Here is a 25690-nt window from a genome sequence, read left to right on the forward strand (position 1 = left end):
GAGGCCGGGCGGAAAGAAGATCAGCCCCCCCCTCACAAACTGGTGGTAGAGAGCGTCACCCCCCACCGTAGATGAGGATGCGGAGAGCAAATGAGTAGGCTACGCCATCGCTGTTACAATTATTGTAAATCATTGGTTTTTATTGTCATTTTATGGTTTTAGGGGACGGGTTTATGTAAGCCGCCTCGAGCCTTCGGGGGGAGGCGGGGTATAAATATAAATATAATAATAATAATAATAATAATAATAATAATAATAATAATAATAATAATAATAATAATAATAATAATAATAATAATAATATACTAGAACGGCAAGATATGACCTAAAACATAAATATAAAATAAATACTGCATGCATTCCAGGAGTCAGATGTTTAAAGATCAAGAAAATACAGTCTGATAGCTAGAAAATCTCTCTTAGAGCACAAAAATCTTTACCAGCTGAAGGGGGAAAAGGTAAAATGTGATTTATCCAGGGTGTAACCAGGTCTGTGAAGGCCAATTAAAGAGCTGAGGGGAACGTTTGATGTAGTGCTGAGCCAGCACTGCTGTCTGTGTTTTCAGCTGAAGTCTCCAAAATTCTGCATTTCTTGCTTCATAGGGCAAACTAACCTTTAACACAGATCCTGTTTTCTTAAACTATAGTAGTCCACAGTTTGTGTGGAGTTTGTTGTATACCATAGATAATGCAGTGGTACTCTTAAAAGTATGTTAAGAAGGAAGTGTAGGTTGCTATTCTATTTGTTTAAGCTTGGTGTCGTTTGGGTTGTCATTGTGCAATTGGTGTGACAGTTCTGAAAGATTCCTGATGTCAGATTGCCTATATATGCCTCTCCTTTTGGTGTATAAAGCTGCCAATGTCTTGAACCTTGGTAGGGACAGATACCTTCCTTGACCATGGTCAACAGAATAAAGACTTGGCTTCTACTGAGCATAGTTTTACTTATTTAGACCCTTTCAACTGAGCCCAAGTTTCTCCATCATAACATATCTGCTATGACAGAAAGTAAACAGCAGAAACACAAATGCCAGCAAAACTACCATGTGCAAAGAAATAACCTTTAAAGCATTTTCTTTTTATATGTTTATTCTCTCTTCGCTTCTGAGAATCTATATTCCAAGACAAAAGCTGAACCTGAACTGGTCAAACATCGTATATGTGATTAATCCTTGCGTTCTGGGAACTGGAAGGCATGAGACTAGTCTTAACACATGCCCATACCACTGTTTCTTAGAATTTCATAAAATGTTATTTTTTGTTTATAATTCAATTTATACGCCACTGCTCCTGTAACTGGCCTGTGGCAGCTAACAGTAGATAAAACCCCACAATAAAACCCCTTAAAAATAACCTTGAAAAATAAAACTGAAAAAAAATTGGCAGCAGACTAAAACCCAACCCCATCCCCGCTCACAGAGAATGAAAAGAGGCCTCGGAGGGTTAATAGGGGATAGCCAGATCTTACTTGGTCAGGAGGGTAATTTTATTTTATTGATGTGGAACACATCTCCTGGCATGCCTCCTGGGATGGAAATGGGTATGGATGTGATGTCTGTAGCCTTGCCCCAGAGAGTACGCCAGAAAATGTCCAGAGGCTGACAGCAGAGGAGGCTGTGGCTGAGGTGCTGGCTGCGAAGCAAGCAGAGGTGGGGCCCCTAAAGCCAGCTGGGACCACAGCGTCACCCTTGAAGCCAGACGGGACTGCTCTGTTGCTGCGGTGCCCAGCTTCCCAGGCCTATCCCACTGTCTGCAGAGTGGGGCAGCCCAGGGAAGCTGTTGCCACAGTGCCTGGCTTCCCAGGCATGTCCTGCGCAGAGTAAGGCAGGTTTGGGAACTGGGGAGACACCATGGCTGCTGGCGGAGGGCTGAAGAACTCCTGCTGCAGCATTTAAGGTGTGTGTGCGTGTTTGGTTAGACGAGGAAGAAGAGGTAGGTGGGAAAGGTGTAGGGAAAAGGTGTGTGTGTGTGTGTGTGGGGAAGGATTGAGGGGGAGGAACCGGGAAGGACATGTAGGTGGGGCAGACAAGGGGGGAGTGGGGGAAAGGTATGTGTGGGGCCAGGAGGGAGAGATTGAGGGGGAGGGACCAGGAAGGACAGGTAGGTGGGAGAGGCAAGGGGGGGAGTGGGGGAAGGATTCAGGGGGGAAGGAAACAGGAAGTACAGGTAGGTTTGAGAGCCAAGAGAGGGGGGGGGAGGAGAGTGTGTATGTGTGAGTCAGAGAGGTGGGGAAGGATCATGGTGTCCCACAGCAGGTATGTATTCCACATACCCTGTGATAGATGGACTCTCGAATTTTTAAAATTTTTGTACTTCTATTCTTCCTTTCCCAGGAGGTCCAGGTTATGGTCTGAAGGGATCCAATACAGCAACCCTGATGAAGTTAAGCCAATGTGGGTGGTTAGAATTTGTGACTAGATGGTCATCTTGTTTCATATCCTTTGCGTTTTGTAAAGCAAGTAAGGTGGGGTTTTAGTGTAATGAATAAAACATGCATCTTGGTTCACTTCTATTTTACATTTGCTCTAAATTCTTGGTATGGATTATGATGAGGTGTGAGATAGGGCTGATTGATTTGGGAAATTCTGATAGGGCATAAAATAATTAGAGAAAGTCACAAAATTATTCTTAAATAAACAACTGTATAGAAAATGGATTCTATTTTTCTGCATTTGTTAATTTAGAGATCTGGCACATGCTCTGAAGACAATATACAGCATTCTAATTTTCATATAAGCACTTCAACTCTGTGATATAAATGTAACAATGTATGTTAGCCCTTGATAAAACCCGTTGAAATTCTTAATCTCATGCTCTGCTGTAACATCCTGCATTGCGACTAAGGGGTATGATTATCTTTACCAGCCTAATCCAAGAACAAAATGAAAAATTTTAAATAAAAGGTTTTTGAAGATTTACTTTTCTTTCCCTATGGGCAACATTTAAGGAGAAGTTAAAGTGTCACGATACCCAACTGTTAGTTAAATCCCTCATAGCTTTTTTAAAAACCAGAGCAACTGAATACAAGAATAAAACAAAGCAAGAAAAGGAGAAGTCACTGGAGTAGTTCTCTGTGTGACATACTCAGCTCCTGTCCTCCGACATTCCTCCTTGTTGTTCTGCAGTTTTGCATACTTCCTGGTACTGCTGGGTGAGCGACACAGAGAACATGCAACTGAGGAGTCGTTTAATACAAGATTAATTAAAAAGGAGAAGCAATTAACGTTATTCCTCATTTTATCTACTGTTTGGATTTCATGCCTTCTGTCCCAAAGAAGTAGAAAAGTGATTACGGAATGAGGTCATCCCTATTTTGTCTGAATACCTGAATACCAGTCCTGCCTTCGCCCTAGGGCCTGACTTGTGTAAGAAATACTGTGATAGCACCGGTCCTTTTTACAGGGTTGGTGGCACAGTCCCCAGTTCTGGGGGAAAGCTCTGAAATAACTGGGTACTCATGTATTGTCCTCACAGCAAGGTCCTTGGTTGCCCATGCTCATTTCCTCCCCTTTACACAGGGCATGTCTGGGTTGTGTATAAATCACAAAGTTAAAAGGTAGCAAAGCCAATTAATAAGAGAGCCATAAAACCAGCGCACCACACAGCTGGTTGTGGACAGATACAAAGTACAACAATTACTTTGGATCAGACTGTACTGAAAAAAAGATCACAGTGGTCCCCACATACCCTCCAATCCCAGTTCTTAACATTCAGTGAGTAGCACCATGATCCAGCCAAGCTGCATTTATCCCAAGCTGAATTCTGGAGTGTGTGGGGGGTGGGGGGGAAGTAGGCATCTCTGCTACCAGAAGAGGCCCAAAAGCAAGGTCTGCATGCATGTCCATTCTGTTATTACAAAAGCAGATAAATGAACTTGTGGAAAATCTGACTCATGCAGGCAACAATGTATAACCTACCGAATTGTCCGAAACAAAGAAATGCGAAGTCAAGAAATAACATTTGCCTGCTGAGAAAACCATCCTGTCTCCCACACAAGAGAAAAATAAAGGCATCAAATATAAACCGGACACTAATGAGCAAGTCACAAAAAATTGTTTATTTGTTCTGGTATACTAGGCATGCGGCTCACAGACGGAATCAATCCAGTGGCACAGTTGGGTATGCAGCAGAACTGACACTTTAAGATGAGAGAGCCAGCACAGTATAGTGGTTAAAAGCGGTGGACTCTAATCTGGAGAATCAGCTTTAATTCCTCACTCTTCCTCCACATGCAGTCAGCTGGGTGAGCTTGGACCAGTCACAGTTCTATCCCAGCTGTTCTCTCAGAGCAGTTCTCTGAATTCTCTCAGCCCCACCTACCTCACAGGGTGTTGTGGGGAGAGGAAGGTAAAGGTGTCTGAAAGCCCTTCAGGTAGTGAAAAGCGGGGTATAAAGAAACAGCTCTTCTTCTCATTCTTCTACCTTGCTCCTTTTAGTGGTCACCCCTCCCACAGGTGGGGGCAAACATGATTTAGAATTGCTAGCATTACCTGCCAAATGACTTGTTAGCGCTATTTGAAAAAAAAATAAAGCAACGTCCTTCTCCACGTGGCTAGGAATGTGACCCCAGCCAGTCAGAGATCATGTCATGGCTATGCTTCCATACAACCTTTCAGACTGAGATCCCTTCTTCCTGCCTCAGCCAAAACTGGCTTTTTGATACTGCCACATAGCCAATTCCGAGTGAGTGCAGGAAGCATTCCTGCCCTGTTGGCTGCTATTATAATGGGAACAAATAATAGTTGTATTTTAATGATCTTATGTAAAATCAACAGACGGCATTATCATAGACTTAAGGTAGTCAATGTTAAAAGTGTAAATAGCTATGGAGAAGCCTCTAAGCAAGGTGAGAGATGATTACTTCATGTACTCTCCCCTCTAGTAGGGATGTCACACTCTAGGTAAGATCTGTGGATCTCCAGGAGTAACAGCTCATCTCCAAACTAAAGAGGTCAGGTCCCCTGGAGAAAACAGCTGCTTTGGAGGGTGTACTCCACAGCATTATACTCCCCTGAGGTTCCTCACCGCTCAAAATCCTGCCCACTCCCAGCTCCACCCCCAAAGTCTCCAGGTATCTCCCAACCCAGAGCTGGCAATCCTATCCCCCAGTACAGATTAATGTAACTGCACTGTCCCTGGGACTATATCTGAAATCTTATCCTCAGCCTATCAATTATGGGTGGGAGAACGCTGGATATACTAGTGGTGCTATATTTTGACAGTCAGCGAACGACAAAACAACACAGTTTGACAAAGTGCGAAATGCATGTCTACCTATTAATGTCATTAGCGAAGAACTTGGAAGATTATATAAGACAGACACAAATCTGAAATTCCCTTAAATGAGCCTGACAGTCAACAGAATGATCAGAAACAACACGTTTTGTAGCCCTGAGTTCTTTTCGTTAGGCTAGATATAGAGAAAGATGAGGGAGTGCAGTGATTTTATTGTACCTTAAAAAAAATACCCATTCCATATACAACAGCTTACAAAACTGTTCAACCCACCTAATAAAACCATTCAAAATGTGAGCAAATTATGGCTAAATCTGTCAACTAATTCAGCAATCCAAAAACTTTCCTGAAAAATTTCTTGGTTTCCCTTTGTAAAAACAGCAAAATCAGTGAAATGCATTTCTTTGGGTGGGGAATTATAATTATGTAAAGAGCCTCTTGTGGCGCAGAGTGGTAAGGCAGCAGACATGCAGTCTGAAAGCTTTGCCCATGAGGCTGGGAGGTCAATCCCAGCAGCCGGCTCAAGGTTGACTCAGCCTTCCATCCTTCTGAGGTTGGTAAAATGAGGACCCAGCTTGCTGGGGGGTTAAATGGTAATGACTGGGGAAGGCACTGGCAAAACACCCCATATTGAGTCTGCCATGAAAACGCTAGAGGGTGTCACCCCAAGGTGCTTGCACAGGGGATACCTTTACCTTTTTACCTTTAAGGAGAACAGAGTAAGCTGCTTTTAGGGCACCACCTTTTTTGGGTAGGAATTATAGAGATAGTTATATACAGGAAAGTCTCAACTACCTGCCCCACCTGCAGTGACCCCAATTCCATGCCCAGATGTTGCCCCCCTCAAAACCCCCAGAATCCCTGGCCAATCTAGCCTGGAAGAAATTCACCTCCTGACCCCAAAGTGGCAATTGGCATTTTCCTGGGTATGCAAGAAAAGTCCACAAAAGTCCAATCCCGATACAATCCCTTCTGCCCACCCACTCACAATCTGCCTAAGAACACAGAATCAGCATTTCTGTCAGAGGGCTATCTAGCTTCTGCTTAAACTTTCCAAAGAAGGAGAACCCACCACTTCACAAAGATGCCCTTTCCACTGTGGGAATGCTCTAACTGTCAGGAACTCCTTCCAGATGCCAAAAGTTCTTCTGAATTAATTTCAACTCATTAGTTCTGGTCCAACAAAAAACAACTTGCTCCATCCTCTATATGAGTATCTGTGATGTAGCCTGATCTGAAAACAACTTTGCAAAATACCCACAAACACTGCAGTGACTAGCACTTATCAGCAACGATTCCAACCAAATAGATTGGTCTGAAGTAGCAGAACAAAATCTGAGTCCAATGACACCTTTAAGACCAACAAAGTATTATTCATGGTGTGAGCGATTGTGTGCATGCACACAATACCTTGAATAATACTTTGTGGATCTTAAAGGTGTCATTGGACTCAGATTTTGATTCTATCTGAAGGCAACTCTCATTTACCAGCGGCCGATGCTTAGAAGCCTGCCATGACAAACCCTGAGATGGTTGAGAATGTTGGTTGTAAAAGCAAAAGTGTTAATAGAGTTAAACCACCCTTTTCATATAGCAGCATGGTTAATTTAGTAATCACTTAGAGCCAAGGAAGAAGCCGAGGTCACGCTAAGCTATAAAATTGGCATGGTAATTTCTGGTTTCCTCAACAATAAGTGCAGCAGCTCTCTGCACATTTCCATTACTGTCGCCTTCCACTCCAGTGAACTACACAAGAAAGAAAAGAGAAACAGACACACGAGCCTTTGGAAGGTAAGAACTCCCCCCTTTTTTTGGTGGCTATCTCATCATCCTGTTTCAGGTCTGTTGAGCATTTCCAAGATAGCTAAGAAATCAGAGCGTGGCTCACAGATGGCCCCATGCCCACCAATGGTGTTTTCACGTCACTGTCTCCAAAGACAAGACAGATTGCTTTTCTGAGCACTAAGTCTAAACAATAAGTGCACTTAAGGGGCTAAGTTGCCCCCCCCCCCCCACAATCCAACTGGAATTCAGCTGAACAATGTTTTCTGGTTCAAACAGTTTCACACTTTGGTGGAAATAAATTTCATTGGAAAGAATAAGAGAAGATTGCAAACAGCTTTAAGAAATTTTAATTAATTAATTCAGAAAATGTGTATGTCACCTCACCGGGCAGCTCAGGAAACCAAGACAAAACCAAGCAAGTAGACAATAAAAACAATACAAGTCAACAACATCAATTAAACCAAGTCAACAAAAAGGGCATAAAAACACACCGCATTCAGGAGTAAAAAATCCTATTGATAAAGCAGATGTCAGGGTAGAAACAGACCACGAAACAGCTAAAAAACAAGCCAAACAAAAATCCCTTAATTAAATTATTGAGGTAAGATAAATGTTTTCACCTAGCAAGGTAAGTCAGCACCAAATGATCTGAAAGGTGAGATGGGAAGTGTCCCAAAGGCCATATCACGCTACCCAAAATTCATTGTTTCTGGTTGCCATCACCTGCCACACCACTGAAGGCAGAACAGAAACCAGGACTTGGGAGAAGGATCTGAGCTAATGGAAAACAGGACGCATTTAACAAGCCTATATATCATGTGTCCCCAAATGCTTTTAGCTGCTACCACTAACACCGAAGCCCACAGACAAGAGCCAAATGCATGTTTCCATGGAAGGCATCTTATACCCCTAAACCTCAAAAAATCTTTCCAGTTTCACAGGCCAGCTAATATTGGATAACCGCCAACACTGAACCCCAATAACCCCCCCCTCCCCAGTGATGGTTTGTCTTCTTCCTTTCTCCATTTGCCAGAAGGCTTTTCTTTATTAAATTATTGTATGGCATGTGCATAATGTAGCCAGAAGATCCAAGGATTGTTGGGCAGCCAGGCAAGGGATGTTCAGGGGTGGATTGTCATTGCCTGCCTCTGTGTCATGCATGACCCATAGTGTTCCTGGGAGGAGCTACCACCCAAATTCTTGGAAGTCTCCCATCCAAATACTAGCCAGGGTCAGCCTTGTTTAGCTTCTGGGATCTGACTGGATTGGGTTTGCCTGGGCTATGTGAAGCTGGAAATGTTTCTTGAGGTTAAGGGGATAAAATGCCTTTCATGGAAACATCAACTCTGTTCCTTCTAGGCACAGAACTGGGAAGATACAACTAAATTGTACATTCAGTGTTGGTGTGAATAAGCTGCAGTCAAAACTGGTAGCATTTTCAAACAAACAGGACTACACTCTACTGTTTGAAGCATGCTCACTCAGCTCCAAAAAATATTGGAGCACCCTACTGTGGCTTGGATCCTAGACCTACTTTCCACTTGCATGACTCTTTCTCCGAGAGAACACACCTCTCACGCTAGGGACTTTTGGGTTCCTTGACAACCATTGGCCAATGGAAATGCCTGAGGAAGCATGCTGAGAAACAGAGGGCTGCTTTGGCAATGGATGAGGAACAGGGCAATTGGAATGCAGGGATAGCTTAGGGAGGCCAGTCTCCAGGTGGGACCTCATCACCAGGCAACAGAGATCAGTTCCCCCTAAAGAAAATGGCCACTTAGAAGGTGGACTGTAGACATGGTTGGATTGTTATTGTTGTATATTGACTATGTTGTATTTTGACTCGTTCCATGTATCCCCCTATGATGTTGTATGTAAACCACCCTGAGCCATATGGAAGGGCGGTATAGAAATTAATTAAATAAATAAATAAGTTGAAGGCTCTCTCCTCCCCAGATCCTGTCCTCTGCAAGGTCTATACCCAAAGTCTCCAGGTTTTCCCCAACTTGGAATAGGTAGATCTATATAGGATCCAGGTCTGTATTTTCTGAATATTTTAATTTATTTATTATATTTCTATACTGCCACTCTCAGCATTTGCTGGCTTGTGGCGGTTCACAAGCTTTCCACTTGCATGACTGTGATGGTCTGATTGTACAGTTTGCTTTACGGCAGTGTGTCCAAACTGTGGCCCTCCAGATGTCCATGGACTACAGTTACCATGAACTCCTGCTGGTTTGCCATTGTGCTGGCAGGGGCTCGTGGGAACTGTAGTCCATGGACATATGGAGAGCCACAGTTTGGTCACCCCTGTAGTAAAGCAAAGACTCCGATGTCACTGAGCTGGTCAAATGCATTCCATCAAATATTAAAGCAGACAAAGTTCCGCAAACAAAGTTCCAACATGGAAGATCACATCTGACTTCTTAACAGGGGCAAGTATTTCCAGCGAATTCCCTGAATGAGTCAGCATAGCCATGCTTTCCAAGGCAAGAATATGTCTAACTCGGGGGATCTTGACAGCCTAAATAGTGCTTGCTGTCTGCTGTGTGTGTGTTCATCTTTGCTCCGCCACTGACAGATTGACTTAGCACTAATAGCCAGTTGTGTGCTGAAGACTAAAATGCCACAGTAGCATAGAGGTCATGTTGAAGGTCATGTTGAAGGTCTTTCCACAGCACGAGTTAGAAGTCCCACGGCAATAGAAATCATCGGTTTGGGAAAATCACAATGCTCAAAGGTACAAGGTTCAACTTTGAACTGCAGTGAAGTACTAGCTTATTAGTCAGCTAATTGCTGGGCTGCAACAGCAATAGTGGCTGCACCTTGAATTAAGGGCTATGTGCGTTTCTCTCTCTTTTGGATTACATGCTTTTGTACTTAGTATCAGCTGGCCGAGAAGATGATCTGGAAGATCATCTGCAAAATGGTGCTCCTTATTTACTATCTGGAGCTTGCATGCATTAAAGCAGTGTGCAAGTTATTGCACCAGCTGCCTATATGCTTATAGGTCCACTTGAAAGGGCTGGTTACCCACAGCTTGGTGCAGTGGTTAAGAGTGGTGGCTTCTAATCATGTGAGCCCCGTTTGATTCCCCAGTTCTCTTCCACATGCAGCCAGCTAGGTGACCTTGGGCTCATCACAGTTCTGTTGGAGCTGTTCTCACACAGCAATTTCTCTTTGAGCTCTTTCAGCCTCATCTACCGTACAGGGTGTCTGTTGTGGGGAGAGGGAGGGAAGGTGATTGTAAGCCACTTCAAGACTACTTTGGTCAGTGAAAAGCGGGGTATAGAAACCAACCCCCTTCTCTTCCTTCTTCATAAAGCCCTCCGTATTGACAAGACCACTGATCCCATTATAGCAGGGATAGTCCACCTGTGGTCCTCAAGATGTTCATGGAATACAATTCCCACGAGCCCCTTTCATGCATACACTGGCAGGGGCTCATGGGAATTGTAGTCCATGGACATCTGGATGGCCACAGGTTGACTACCCCTGCATTACAGTACTTAGGACTGATTTCAAACGGGAAGCCTTGTCAGACTGTTGTAGCGAAATAAACCACAAATCCAGGGGCTCCTTAAAGACTAACAAGATTTACACTGAAATAAATATTATGGATGGAGTCACTGAAGCAGTAGGTGCGAACTTAAAATGGGCTTTGAAGAATGGTAGAGGACAGGAAGGCCTGGAAGATCATTGTCCATGGGGTCGCAATGGGTCGGACACGACTTCGCACCTAACAACAACAAAATATTATTCTTAAGGTGATACTGGGTTTTTATTTTGTTTTGCGATTTAAGAGCACCAGTGTGCAGGGAGATGAGATCTGCAGATGCCCTGCATATGCCTCTTTCAATGCTCTTGTGCGGTGCAGCAGCCTTCCTGTACAGATCTGAAGGGACCCAAATTATTAGCATTATTAGCATTTCACCAGCAATGCAATGCTGTATTTATTTAGACAGACTTTCCAGTAGGTAAAGATTTTCTAGCTACCCGAAGCTGGTGCACTCTGTGGTATACATCGATTTGCCCGGCGTATTTTAAAAATTATCTTGAATCATTTTTTAGGAGAAAGGTAGGCTAAAATTGTTATCTTCATTGGAAAAGAATGATTCAATGGACATAAATCCAAGGCCAGCTGCTTTTCCTTACCAGAGATCTATTCAAGGCGATTTTCATTTTTTACGGGAATTCCAAGGGGATATTGATCTGAAATCAATACCATTCTAAGGTCTTCTGCAAGAGCATCTCCATCTTTTTCTAATCTTATTTATAGTGATGATTCCTTCCCTTCAAACAGTTGCAGAGCCAGTCATTCATATGTGAGTGGAAATAACTTACTAGCCCTTTTAGGTCTTCCTCCTTGCCACTTAGAGCAACTTCTTAGTCTAATTGACCATTTCCCGTTCATTTGGTGCATTTGGTGCTGTAATGGAGCCTTAATTTGGACCTCTTCCCTGGAGGAAGGCAAAGCTCTGGTCAGTGGTCTTGTCTTTAGCTGCAAAGTGACTCCCTCCCTCCCTATTTATTCATTTTCTATTTAGATCCTGCCACTCTCACATAGTGGCGTATGGCAGGTAACAAAATTGTCCCCACGATAAAATTCCCACAAAACCAATTATAAAATTCCCTATATAAAACCCCATAGATGGCAAAAATTCCCACCTCTCCCTGGCTCAACAGACTTTTGACTAAACAATGCCTCAGGGGGACAACAACAACTACAGCCCCTCCCCCAATAACCTGGCTATCCAGCTTGGGGGCCCAGATCTTACCAATACTGGCCTCAACCAAAGAGCTGGAGAAACAGCTCCATCTTGCAGGCCCTGTGGAATTGGGAACATTCCAGCAGGGCCCTCAGGTATCCCAGGAGCTCATTCCACCCAGTCGGAGCCCTGGCCCAAAAAGGCCCTGGCCCTGGTTGAGGCCAAGCAAACTTCCCTTGGGCCAGGGACCTCCAAAAGATTCATATTGGCAGAGTGCAATGCTCTGCGGGGAGCATAAGGAGATCAGGGGTCTTGCAGATATAAGGGGCCCAGACCACGGATAGCCTTAAAGCTCAACACCAATACCTTGAGCCTGATCCAGGCCACAACCAGTGCAGCTGCCTCAGCACCTGCTAGATGTGAGCCCTCCGAGATGTTCCTGTGAGGATCCTAGAAGCTGAATTTTGCACCAGCTGCAATTTCCGGGTCAGGGACAACAGCAGTGTGGAGTGAGTTAGAGAAGTCTAGTCTGGAGGTGACTGTTGCCAAGCAATCTGAAGGCAGATAGGGTGCTACTAGCTTTGCGTGGCGCAGGTGGAAAAACGCCATATGTGCTACTCCTGGGCCTTCTGTTCATGTTCATACTTATATACCTCTGAGCAGTTGAATTGCTTCAACTAGCCTGAACTCATCAGAGTTTGGAAACTAAGCAGGTTACTTCCCTGGTTAGTCCTTCGTAGAAAGACTACTCACTGGGGTTGCTATACAGAGTACGGCAATGGCAAACCCCCTCTGAATGTCTCTTAAGAGCCAACTGGGTGTGGTGATTAAGAGCATTGGCCTCTAATTTGGAGAACGGAGTTTGATTCCTCACTTCTCCTCCACATGCAGCCAGCCGGGTGACTTTGGTCCAGTCATAGTTCTCTCAACCTCATCTACCTTACAGGGTGTCTGTTGCGAGGGTGGGGGTGGGGAGGAAGAGTAGGCAACTGCAAGCTGCTATGAGGCTCCTTCAGGTAGCAAAAAGCAGGGTAAAAAAAAAACCCTTCTTCAGCTTTATAGCTGGAGTTACAATTTGTCAATACCATGTTTCAAAGATGACATTGAGACTCCTTCAGCTAGTAAAAAGGGGGGTACCCAGTGAGGGGTTGCAATGAGTTGTTTGTTATTTGGTGGTACTGGCCTATAATTGTAATTAATTACAAGTGTAATGAAAGCAATTAAGAATGCATACTTAGCTATGAGCCCTGAAGGACAGTCACTGGCATATGGTCATATTCATCACCTAAGTGACAACTGGGGTCACTGGGTATGTACTTGAAAGGGCAATAGCACTTCAAATGCATGAGAAGTAATCTTTAGCATGCTTCATCTCATTTCAAGCACAACGTGTTAATGGAGTCAGTTCAAGTTGCACGGAGGATTGTTTCATTTTCCTACATGGACAGTAGCTCCCCTGTTAAATGTTGAGGTCATCTATCAAGCAGAAAACAGTCAGTGGAGAAGGAAAGGCCATTCCTTTACCTTCAGCTCTTCTCACCTCCCTTTACTATCCACTCATCTGCTCCTCAGTAGTTATGGCTACTTCTACTCAAGAAGAACAGTGCTGCAATCTTTCTGTTTAAATTGTATTTTGTAAGACTCTTTGCATCTCCACTGAGGAGAAAAAGAAGGCAGCAATGTCAGACATACCTGAGGAGAGGTTCAGGTGGGCTGCCATGCTGTTCTGAAGCAGCAAAACAAAATTTGAATCCATTGGCACCTTTAAGACCCACAAAGATTTATGCAAGGTGTAAGCTTTCAAAGTATAAGCTATTCTATTGATGGCTTAAGCCAGTGGTCCCCAACCTTTCCGAGGCTGGGGACCGGCAGGGCATCGGGCCGCGCCCCCGCGGACCGCGCCCCCGCGGGCCACGCCCGCGGATTGGGCCGCGCCCACGGATCGGGCCGCGCCCGCGGGCCGCGCCCACGCCGCGCCTGCGGATCGGGCCGCACCCGAGCCGCGCCCGGGCCGCGCCGCGCCCGCGGATCGGGCCGAGCGGGCGTGGCCCGCACAGGCGCGGCCCGGCCCTGATTCCCTCTCCCCGCCTCCTGCAGTAAGAAGCTTCCCGGGCCGCAAGCTTGCGGCCTGGGAAGTTTTTTACTGCGGGGGCGGGGCGGGGAGAGGGAGCCGCGGCCCGGGGCCATGGCCTTTGCGGCCCGGCACCGGGCCGCAGCCCGCAGGTTGGGGACCACTGGCTTAAGCTATCTGAAGAAATCTGCATGCACATCCCATGCAGACACACTGCTGAGCGACAGAAGACTCTTTGTGACCATGTTAAGACCTGAGAAAATTTGTTACCAATAACCAGTCATCACAACGCTTGGGTGGTTGAAACCTGTTTTTCTTGATCTGAAAAAAACAAGCTTCCAGTAACAACTCTCCAATCTAGGCCCAAAGCTGCCCAATCTAGGCCCAAAGCTGCTCTCCAATCTAGGCCCAAAGCTGCTTCAACCATCTTGAAAAAGGAGCTGAACAAAAATTGTTTTGTTTCTAAACTTATATTACCAGTTATCCCCCCCCCCCTTAAAAAAGGTTACTCTTTGCTTTGAGGCCCTTTTTCTTGCGGCAGAGTTCAACTATTTCTTATCTGCATCTCATCAACACAAAGCTACACTTGTTTACTCAGAAATAAGCCCTACTGAGTGCCATGGCATTTATTCCCAAGTAGGCACAGGAAAGCAGCCTGCACTACACTGGTAGAATTCATCAGAATATCCCTCTTTAAAAATGGAAACTTAATATAGCAAGTATATCTTAGGCACCTACAAGAGGGGGGGGAAGTGTTTGCAGATCAGTCTGTGAGGAATCTACAGCAGAAAAAAAATTCTCTCTCCACAAATAGAGATGTGATATTCCATGCATATTAATAAAATATGATGAGAAACAAAGCCATCTGGTTCCTTCTTTAGCTTGTCTCTCTGTCTTACAAAACTGATTTGATTTTGGCTCCATCTGTGCAGGATACCTCTCCTTCCCCAGCTATCATAAAGCAAACTTCCAGAGCAAACTTGCTGCTAGTGGGCATTTATCTAGTCTGTGGGCCTTAGTCTTCTCGAGTCAGTGGACACTTGTGGAATTTTGATAATGGGGAGTGGGCACCACCACAAAATGGCAGACATGGGAGGTGTGACCACTCAGAAAATGGAGGGAAGCTCCAAGTTGAGTACTGTCCAACAATGGTGGGAAAAGCCAGAAGTCTTAAAGTTGAGTACTTTCCTACAATGCAGCCAGCTTGGTCTAGTGGTTAAGAGCAGTGGCATCTAATCTGGTGAGCCAGGTATGATCCCTCACTTCTCCATATACAGCCAGCTGGATGACCTTGGGTTTGTCACAGGCCTGATAGAACTGTTTTGAGCAGTAATGTCAGGGCTCTCTCAGCCTCACTTACCTCACAGGGTGTCTGTTGTGGGGAGAGGAAGGGAAGGTGATTGTAAGCCGTGATGAGACAGTTTCAGGCAGTGAAAAGTGGGGTATAAAAACCAACCCTCCTTTTTAATGAGTTCTCCCAGCACATAGATTCTACATCCTTTATTAGTCAATATACCTTTCAATTTAAAGAATGGTGGTAGAAAGTGTCAAGTCACAGAGGGCTTTTGACAACCCCAAAAGGGTTTTCCAAGGCAAGAGACACTCAGAAGTAATTTGCCATTGCCTGCCTCTGTGGACCTCCATGGAGGTCTTCCATACAGATTGTTGAGACTTTTGAACTAGTCTTGGACTTAGGTCTCTCCAGAAAAATAGAGCTACAAAGTAACAGAGCATTTTGAAAGCATGCCGTTATTAATTATCTTTGTGGATGAGGCACAGATCCAGACTCAGTGCTTTGACGTTTAAAAGAGAGACTCTCTATTGCATTGCCATATACAGAAAAGATATCATATTCATCTGCTTCACTCTCCTTACTGATGCAGAGAACAAACACATAAAGAGTAGTTACAAAAGCAGCCCATTCCAAGCCTCTTGTGGCTAGGCTGCAGGCAGACTACATGCCATCAGCAGAGAACATGAATGGAGGATACTGCTCCTTGCTTCAGCAAAGGATACACACAGATCTGCTCTTTCTCTTCCTGAAGAAAGAGGAAATGGGCTGGAGCCTACCTTAAGCAAAGGAATCCCCAGGATGTGGGGTTTTCCTTTGCAACTTTACCTGTGACCACTTGATGCACTAATGAGCACACAGGTGCAGCTCAGCTGCTTAAACACCTTAACAACAGGCCTTCAAGGCTGATTTCACTAAATTACTTGGTGATTACAATCCCAACCCAAATACTACTGAGATCTGACAAGACTGGACTAGCCTGAGCCAGCCAGGTCAGACCTACTTAAAGAACAGTATAGCAGAAATATTCACTATGTATATTCACTATGGCAGAACACCTATGTGGCATTTGTTCAAAATGCTTTTGCACAGTTATATCTCTTGAGTCCTTCCATTTGGACTCCTAACTTTTGATCCCTGGGAAACAGTAATTTTATGCTGTTTAATAGGGTTTTTTTTGGGGGGGGAGCTTGTGATGCAGTTTGATTGCTCTAACCATGGAACCTATGGGTTACTCTGTGTGTGTGTGTGGTGCACACACACAAAGAATGTGGGCTGAAACAGTTTTGCGATATGGTTTCTAATTCTCAACGCCAAGCATACCACTGCTGAATATAAACCTCCCACCACACCAAGATCAAATGATTTCCAGATGTGAGATGCTGTTAAGAACTACAAAGATCAACTCTGATGGGGGGAAAGTCTCTGAGTAAATTACAGTCTTTTCTTGTCGCTCCACAGTCATTTTGCTTTCAGATGGGAGTTGTCAGTTTAATACCTTTTCACACCATCTGCTGTGCCATCACATCCAACCAGATGAAGCCTCACTCAACTTACTTCATGTACACATCTTGAAGTATAATAGGAATGAGGTGGGGTGGGGTCTCTGCTTACACCTGACGCTTGAATTCCCAGCAAGGAAAATGCAGAAATAAGCACCATAGAAGAAAATGAAGATCCTGTGGGGTTTTTTTGAACTCTGCTATTTACTACCTAAAAGAATTTCAAAATGGGCTACAATCGCCTTCCCTTTCTCTCCCCACAAGAGACACCCTGTGACGTGCGGCTGAGAGGGCTCTGAAAGAACTGTGACTATCCCAAGGTCACCCATCTGGCTGCATGTGGAGGCGTTGAAAATCAAACTTGGTTCTTCAGATTAGAAGCTGCCACTCTTAACCACTACACCAGGCGTGTCCCAAATGCAGCTCTCCAGACAGCCATGGACTACAATTACCATGAGCCCCTGCCAGCACCATGTGGAAAGCCACAGTTTGGCCACCCCTGCACTATACCAAGATGGCTCTCAAAGTGGCATCAACAGGTTTATGGTTTATTTGGAAAGAGTGACCCCAACTAATAACCAAAGGCATTGCAAAATTCCTTCACAGGATTTTCTCCAAGTGATCTGGGATCTAAACTACCTTATCTTTTATATAGATGTTTTATTATGATTATGCCAATAAAGGTATTTGATTTGAAATAATATACTAGTAGCACAACCCACTTGAGAAAGCATCTGCATGCGTAGCATTGCTTGTCACAAATTTTGTATTAGCATACAGAGATCCAAGTACAGAACACGCACACACACTCACAGATATGAACCACAACTTCCCCCTTCAAAATATTCATGAGCATTAAGCAGGAAAATACAAGGCCCCACTGACAAGCATTTTGGTGAGAAAGGTCGTCATGACTTCTGCATTTGCCTGGAAATTGCTATCTGGACAGGATAAACAAATATTTCCAGAAGGTGCCTGATGTCTTCAAGATAGACCTGTCATGGGCTTGTTTAAACAATTAACCAATCAAAGTGAAACACATTTACACATCATGAAACCTCATTATTTTGGGGATAATGAAGAACTGAAACTCCAGATCATTTACCTAAACTCGTCGGTATAAACAAATTCACAAAATGCTCATATATGTTCAGAACTACCCAGGAAAAATAGAATGTTTATTCTAGTCACGATGCTAGAGGACAAGAATCAACATTTAAGGTGGCCAAGTCTGGCTGCTGGGCAATGAAGCTTCGGAAAGAATGGCTGAAATATAGTTACACTGCCCATACCTAGGTATGTATTTTAATGATGTTTTAATGATTTTATGTAATATTTAATATCCATGCTGTATCTTATATTTTGTGTGGTTCTTCTATGACTGGTCTTGGAATGCAAGAGAATTTGGGGACATTTGCCCAGCAGGGCATCTCATTGGCTGTGCAGATTTTGCCACCACAGCACAAGGATTTTCATTTGTATGACTGAAAAAGAGTGTTGTGTATGCAGGGAAATGTTTTTTTTTTAAAGTATGTTCATTTCAAAAGGCGTCCCAGTAGACAGGGCTTCTTCCTGAAACACTGAAGAGTTACCATTACAGTTATGTATGACTTTACTCTGTGAGATTTTTGTGGTTGTCTCCACCTCTTGTGGCAGCCATTTTATACTTAGCTTCACCTCTTTTTGGCAGCCATTTTGGAGTTGAACTCATCATCCAATGTCAGAAGTCCAGAGGTGCACATTGGCTAAAAAAAAAAGGTTGAGGACCCCTGAAGTAAACCATTGTTTCTTGGGAATGAAGGGATTAAGGCCAACCCCAGCTAGAGGTGCCAAATCTAGCATCTTGACAAAGAATTATCATTGACTGTATTTGGCTGTGTGACACAGTCTACTAATGTAATAGCTTGTATTGTACTTTTATATGCTATTAAAGGCTTGTTGTTGTTGTTACTCATGTAACATAATTAATTTTTGCTGTATATCCCCTGTCATGTAAGGAGTTCATAGTCTGACAAAGGGTGCTTGCACTCAAAAGCTCACGCCCTGAATAAATCTTGGTTGGTCTTAAAGGTGCCACTGGGCTCTGTTTATCTTGTCCTTTGTGAGTCAGGCTTTGTTCTCCTTTGGTCTGCCAGCTGTACCAGTCACCAAAATGTTTAGTCATATCAAATGAAGGGATGTGCCACTTCAAAGCATATTCAAAACAGTTTACAACAATTACACACCCACAGGTTCATAAAATGGTTTAAATTGGATGCTAAAACTACAACAGAAGACTAATGCCAGCTGTGTTATAGACCAATAAATGTTCCCGGGGGCCAAACGAGGGGTCAGAAAGCACACTCATCTTTCTGAAAGCTCCTTTCCTCTTGCTATTCATTTCAACTGTGCACCAGAAACGGAGATTTTTCCTTTGTGTACCCAAACCGCACTACCTTCCTTGTAAACACTCAGATACCTTTAACTGCACTGCAGAATCAAAGGTCTGAAATGCTTATATTTTGATTTATTTTGAAAGCATGCTATATAGAAAAACCAGCTGCAGAGCACTAGGAGAATTTCTTAGTGGGATAAAGAGACACAACATTGTTGGAACACAATAGTCCTTTGGTGAGGAAGATGACCTTGAAAATGTCAAAATATTACTGGGACAGAGATCAGTCCAGTAATTTTCCCAAGTTTGTATAGGTCAGCTCTGTCCTTCTCCCAAGCTGCAGCAGCAGTGTGTGGGCCCTGAGGCAGCCAAGAGTCCAGAAGACATGCATTTCCAAATGCATCCTCCTCTGGGCTGTCTCTTCAGCCACACTGGGTGAGTTTAGCCCAATTGCTTATGTTAAAGCAGTGGTCCCCAACCTTTTTATCACCAGGGACCGGTCAACGCTTGACAATTTTACTCAGGCCTGGGGGGGGTAGTCTTTTGCCGAGGGACACAGCCACCGCCACCTGAGCCCCTGTTCCACTTGCTTTCCTGCTGGCGCTCCTGACTTCCCACTGCCCGCTGGGGGGAGCTGCTAGCAGCAGCTGCGCAGTGCCACGCCGAGGGGGAGCCCCAGCCATGGTGGCCATGGGAGAGCACCAAAGGTGAGCCAGCAGCAGAGTGGCAGGGCAGCCCCCGAGGCAGCATCTGGGGAGGAGGATGAGGAGGAGCTGTGGCCCAGTACTGACTGATCCACGAACCAGTCCCAGTCCCCGTACCGGGGGTTGGGGTCTACAGTATTACACTCTTTAAGTCACAGCTAGGCCTTATGGGTTCAATTCAATCTACCAGAGAGGGAGGCAGCAGTTGATGTTTACTGACTGATTTATCCTCATGCCTTTGTCCCCAAATGGGGACCCATAGAGGTTTACCCTGTTCTTGTCTCCTCCTTTTTATCCCCAGAGCAACCTTGTGAGGTAGGTTATAATGAGTGTGTGCCACTGGCCCAAGGTCACCCAGCAAACTTCCATGGCAGACTGGGGATTTGAACTTGGGTCTCCCAGATCCCAGGCCATGCCAAGGAGTTCCTGGCTGAACTCGAGATATAATTTTCAGCCAGTCAGGGTCAGGTAGCCAATCTGGCCAATTAGGGCTGCACTGCAACAGAATGGTTCAAGAAAGGACTTTATAAAGGGAAAGGGGCTACGGAGACTATACCCTGTATCCAGGATGTTATCTGTTCACTGTATGTATTGCCCCTTTGCTGCGGCATCGTTTCCTACTGGTGGAAACCCATTCTTCTGAATTGTGTCTGCACTCTGGGTCCTCTCTAATAGGCTATGTTCCTTTAGATTTCTGTAATCCTAGTCATACTGCCTGATTTACTAGATGCCTCTTCGTAGGGACTGTAAGGCCTTTGAGAATGGCTGTTATAAATAGAATCATAGAGTTGGAAGGGGCCATACAGGCCATCTAGTCCAACCCCCTGCTCAACGCAGGATCAGCCCAAAGCATCCTAAAGCTTCCAAGAAAAGTGTGTATCCAACAATAAACCAACAAAACATTTGGGAAAGTAACTCTGAACTGCCCTGAGTCTTAGGGGACGGCAGCATACAAATGCAGATAGACAGATGATAGACAGACAGACTAAGTCTCCAAGCACAGGGCCTGTTTATTAATAGGCAGGACCACTGAAGTGCTACATCCCATAATTCTAAACTGGGACTCAGAAAGGCTTAATGACATTTTAACAGGGCTGTACCACGTGAACATTTTCAGTACCAAAGGGGGGTGTTTGAGAGTCTCCTGCTTTCCCGCATTCTTCAAAGTTACCTTTTTGTGCTACCATTCCCCGGAGCAAACTCGGAAGCCTTCCTAAGGTAGGATGCATGCCGCCCTCAGCCGCTGCTTATGCACCATTCTGCTCTCCCCTGGTCCTCTTTTATAGCTCTGAGAGCTGTAATCTCAGCCAGCCAAGTGGATGATATAGCAATGTCACAAAGCTCCTTAACAAAATTGGCTTGGTTATGTTACATTACCATCACAAAACCAGAACATAGCAAGAGAAGGAAGCAGTGCCCACACTCAGACGAAAAGATTTGGTTATTTGTTTGGATAATGTCTGTAGATTAGACAAGTGGGGACCTGCAAAAGTTCCTTTTGCCCCATCACTGCATTCTCTCAGTTCTATATGCACTTTTCCTTTCTGCACCCCAACTGTTTCCCTTGTTCTTCCTGACTCCCAAACCCTCCTCCATGCGCACTGTTACCTTCACTCACAGGCTAACTAGCCAGTTTGCAGTCTCTCTCACCCTCCCCACTGCCTTGCCTGCTCCTTGTCAGGCCACCCATAGTTCAGGCCCCTGCTTGCCTGCTCATTCAGGAGCCAGCCCCCTGCCCGTCTCACACGACAGCCCCCCATCCATTTGGCTGCTGCTCCAGCCACCACACCACCTCTCTCTTTCCTTTTACCAGCCAGAACCACTGTCCTCTTGTTGCTTCAACTGTCTGCTCTGCTTAAGTAGAAAGGCCTAGATATGTTGAAATGTCTTTCTTCTTTGTACATAGCTCAAACTCTGGATTTAATGATCCAAGGTTGTGGCCATGTTGAATATTGGGCAAAGTAATTTCTTACGTAATGTTGTTGTTGTTAGGTGCGAAGTCATGTCCGACCCATCGCGACCCCATGGACAGTGATCCTCCAGGCCTTCCTGTCCTCTACCATTCCACGGAGTCCATTTAAGTTTGCACCGACTGCTTCAGTGACTCCATCCAGCCACCTCATTCTCTGTCTCTACGCAATGCAGAGCTTGCTTTGAAAACTCTTTCAGAAACCTAAACTGGTCCTAAGTGCAACAGCTGGGTTATTGCTGGGGAATGGATACCAGGATTGTATTATGTCTGTAAAGGCGAAAGGTTTATGAGATCTGAAGAGAAACCAGAGTATTATCCCTGTACTGAAAGATATGTACTTGTGGTCTGTTTGTTTCTGAGCAGAATTCAAAGTACTAGTTCCTACCTATATGGCTGTAAAGGGATTGGAGTCGGGATACTTTAAGAACTGTATCCTTATCAAACTGGCCTCAACCAGGGCCAGGGCCTTTTTTGGCCCTGGCTAGGTGGAACACTCACCTTGGGGAGATCAGGGTACTGCAGGACCATGGACAGTTCTATGAGGCCTGCAAAACAGAGCTGTTCCACCACTCCTACGGTTAAGGCCTAAAACAGTGTAGATCCTGGCTCCCCTGTTCAAAACACCAGCCAAATTTGCACCAGAATCTGAAACCTAGATGCATATCAATTCTCCCACTATAATAAGGAACCAGTTTGGAACTTGCTCAAAGGACCTATTATAGATTTTAATGTTGTAATGATTTTATAGTATTATTTTATTGTTGTTATGTTGTTACCCACCCTGAGCCCCTGGGGAAAGGCAGGCTATAAATAATTGATGATGCTGATGTATTGTCTAGCCCACCACTTAAATTCTTCTTAGAATTGCCTCTGTGTCCTTGCTTGCAGAAGTGAACTGGTTGTACTGTTGTCAGCATCCTGCGTCTATATCTCCCAGAACTACATATCTCCCAGAACTACACCCCATCTCCAAACTCCAGAGACCTGTTAATGTGGAGCATATGGCTACTTTAGTAGGGACTCCATAGTATTGTACCTCTCTGAGTTCTCCAGGAATTTCCCAACCCAGAGTTGGCAACCTTAGATGGGTGGCAACTAGAGATGGTTTCTCAGTGGTGGTTCTTTCCCTTTTGAATGCCCTGACCCTTGGGACTCAGTTGATACCTATCTTAACATCCTATAGCCTTTTTCAACCATGGGGGTACCACTGAAATATTGTTTGAGCGGCAAAGTACCAGGAAGTGATGTCAGCTGGCTACGCCTCCCGGCCACACCGTCTTTCACCTACAAGCTTCAGCAAGCAAAGGTTTAAATGGCTGAGACTCCTCCCCTTCCCACCCCTTCCAGGCCCATCATTGTCTATTTTGGGAGGGGGTCAACTAGCCCAAATAAGAGTAGAATAAAACAAACTTTTTATTTCCTCTTCAGAGCTGGAAATGGCAGGCGGGGGGCTGCCATTCTGAAAACCCCCACACCCCAGTACCATTCAGGGGCCTTTGTGGTACCATAAGGTACTGCAGTACCATGTGTAGGAAAATCTGCGGTAAGCACTCCTCTTTAATTAAGCTTTTCATTACCCAAAGGCTTGTCTAGCTGTTTTTAACAGTTTGCTCCAAGTCTGGTGGCTATTTTATGGAACTAATTTGAGGCAGCTTAATATCGTTTTTATACTTTGTGTTAATATTGGTTGCTTTTATGGTATTTGTTCCACCCCCATCAGGACTGTGGAGAGGAAGCATCTATATTGACGCCCCCACCTGGTGCTAAACAGCAATTATTCTGATCTTGACCTTTTCCTTCCCTCCAGTGTTAGGGATGGGGTGGTGGGGGGAGTTGGAGGTATTCTGCCATGTATCCGTTACTGTGTTTTTTGGTCAGTTTTAATGGGATTTTAATGGGATTTTTATAGGACATTGTAACCCGCCACGAGCTGGCCTCGGGAGTGGCGGGAAATAAAAATGATGATGATGATGGTGGTGGTGATGATGATAATAACAATAACACTATCTTAATAAATACATAAAAGTTGCCCAAACTCTCCTTTTTTTAAAAAAGGAAATCTCTACAGTCTCAAAACTCACCCACTCTTTTTAGCTCAGCCCAACGTTCTATCATTGTTCTTTGTCCAAATGGTTCTATTAGCCTTTAAAGAGGTGAAGGAAGAAGGCCGAACAAACACAAACACAAACCAATCTGAAGCTTGTTCCTGAAGCCCTTGGCTGCTGACCAGCTCCCTTGAGAAACCAGGCTGGCCCTCCATTATTTAGAAACCCTGGAAGGAGAAGTGTGGGAACTTTGTTCCATTGTTTATAACTGAAGCCTTGTATTTATTCATTCATCTTAGCTTCTTGGACTCCATCACCCTTGCCACACTCCAGCACAGAAAAATAAGTCTATTCAATCATGATATCTATTGCAAGGTTAAATGTGCTATGATTCACCTTCCTGACACATTGCAACAACACTGTAAATTAAATATTTGGGAGATTCTGCTCTTCACAAGAGGCAGAGTGGCCAAGTACTGCTAGGGCCACCCCCCCCCCCAGACATTAATTCCACCTGCCCTCCCAATGACTCTGATCCAAAACAAATATCCAAAACAAAATGGATCACTTGGTTTTCTGTACTGTGAACAGAATAATGATGATGATGATGATGATGATGATGACAATGACGAGGACGACCTGGGAATATGCCCCACTGAATAAAATGAGGCACCTGTCTCTCTCAAATTGTATTAAACTGCAAAATTACTTTAAAACATTTCTACTAAACCGAAACAAACAAACAAACAAACAAAGCAGACTCACAGGATGTTTAATGGAGGGGGGAATGACAGAAACTTGGTGGGATGATTCTGTGAAAGCTTTCTGTGAAAGCAGGTCACAATGATGAGAAATAGGATTGTGAGTGTCCTGCATAGTGCAGGGGGTTAGACTATATGACCCCTGAGGTCCCTTCCAACTCTATGATTCTATGTGAGAAGTCAGTCTCATCACCCACGATGAGGAGGCAGGTGGATTAAGTCTCCAGATGGTGTTTTCTTCCTTTCACCTACAATAATTTTAGGAAGTGATTCTAGTCCCCAGATGCTAAAAATCCAACCAATTCCAGCTCTGCCTTCCCATTCCATTTTGTTCCCTCCCCTTATTTTCTTCACCCTCAACCTCATTGTTTTAAGTGTTTGCACGACGATGGGTCTTCTCTGAAAACTGCTGCTAAAAAACGCCAGCAGCAACCAAGAAGTCACAAGTTCTGCCTGTTTCCTCTGCTCTGCCCATGCCATTAGTGGCTGCATTGAAGAACTGCATGCAAGGATTCATTAGGCCCTCAAGTAGATAGAGAAATTTTGTACCCCCAGTCTCCCCTCACCCCTAAACGGCCCAAACAAGAGGTACACACATACTTCATTCATAGCAGCTGACTGATGGTCCTTGCTTTTGTTCCAAGCCGAGAGCCCTTCTTCATCGTTTTGTTTTTAAAAGAAAGGGAGAAAACAAGGCAGGCTACTATCGACATCAACAGCAGAACAGCAGAAAAGACCTTTAAAGTTTTATCCTCCCAGTTGTATCATGGGGTCCTTCCTTGTTTTAAGTAACTTTACACACAGGATAGTTTTTCCAGTTACTCTCTTTGCTCCAGTTTGTTCAAATAAACGATGGAGAAGCATTCCAGAAAAGACATTCAAGACCTTATTCTGGTCTACTTGAAAACAATCAATCAAACGTTTAAGCACCACTTTTAAGACCAACCAAGTTTTATTCAAGGTAAAAGCTTTGTGTGTGCACCCAAAAGAGCATACCCTGAAGAAAACCTTGTTCATCTTAAAGGTGCCACTGGACTCACTTTGCTCTGTTGCTTCATACCAACACGGCGACCCACCGGAAACTAATTTAAATGTAATTCACTGATAAATCCAGTCCCATCCTGCCATGAAGCTCACGGGGCAATCTTGGGCTCACCAGGCTGCCTCACCCTAACCTTCCTGACAGGGTTGTTGTGAGGACAAAATGGAGGAGAGCAGAATGATGCACCCTGAGATGCCAA

General features: G+C 44.5%; 1 protein-coding gene across 2 annotated transcripts in view; it reads right to left on the reverse strand.

The window, feature by feature from the left end:
* Positions 1-25690, reverse strand: part of SLC22A23 (solute carrier family 22 member 23) — a 109783-nt gene that overhangs the window by 31697 nt on the left and 52396 nt on the right. The gene's annotated exons all lie outside the window — the stretch shown is intronic.

This window comes from Paroedura picta, chromosome 9 (assembly GCF_049243985.1).
Source record: "Paroedura picta isolate Pp20150507F chromosome 9, Ppicta_v3.0, whole genome shotgun sequence".
In the NCBI taxonomy this organism is placed as follows: Eukaryota; Metazoa; Chordata; class Lepidosauria; order Squamata; family Gekkonidae; genus Paroedura; species Paroedura picta.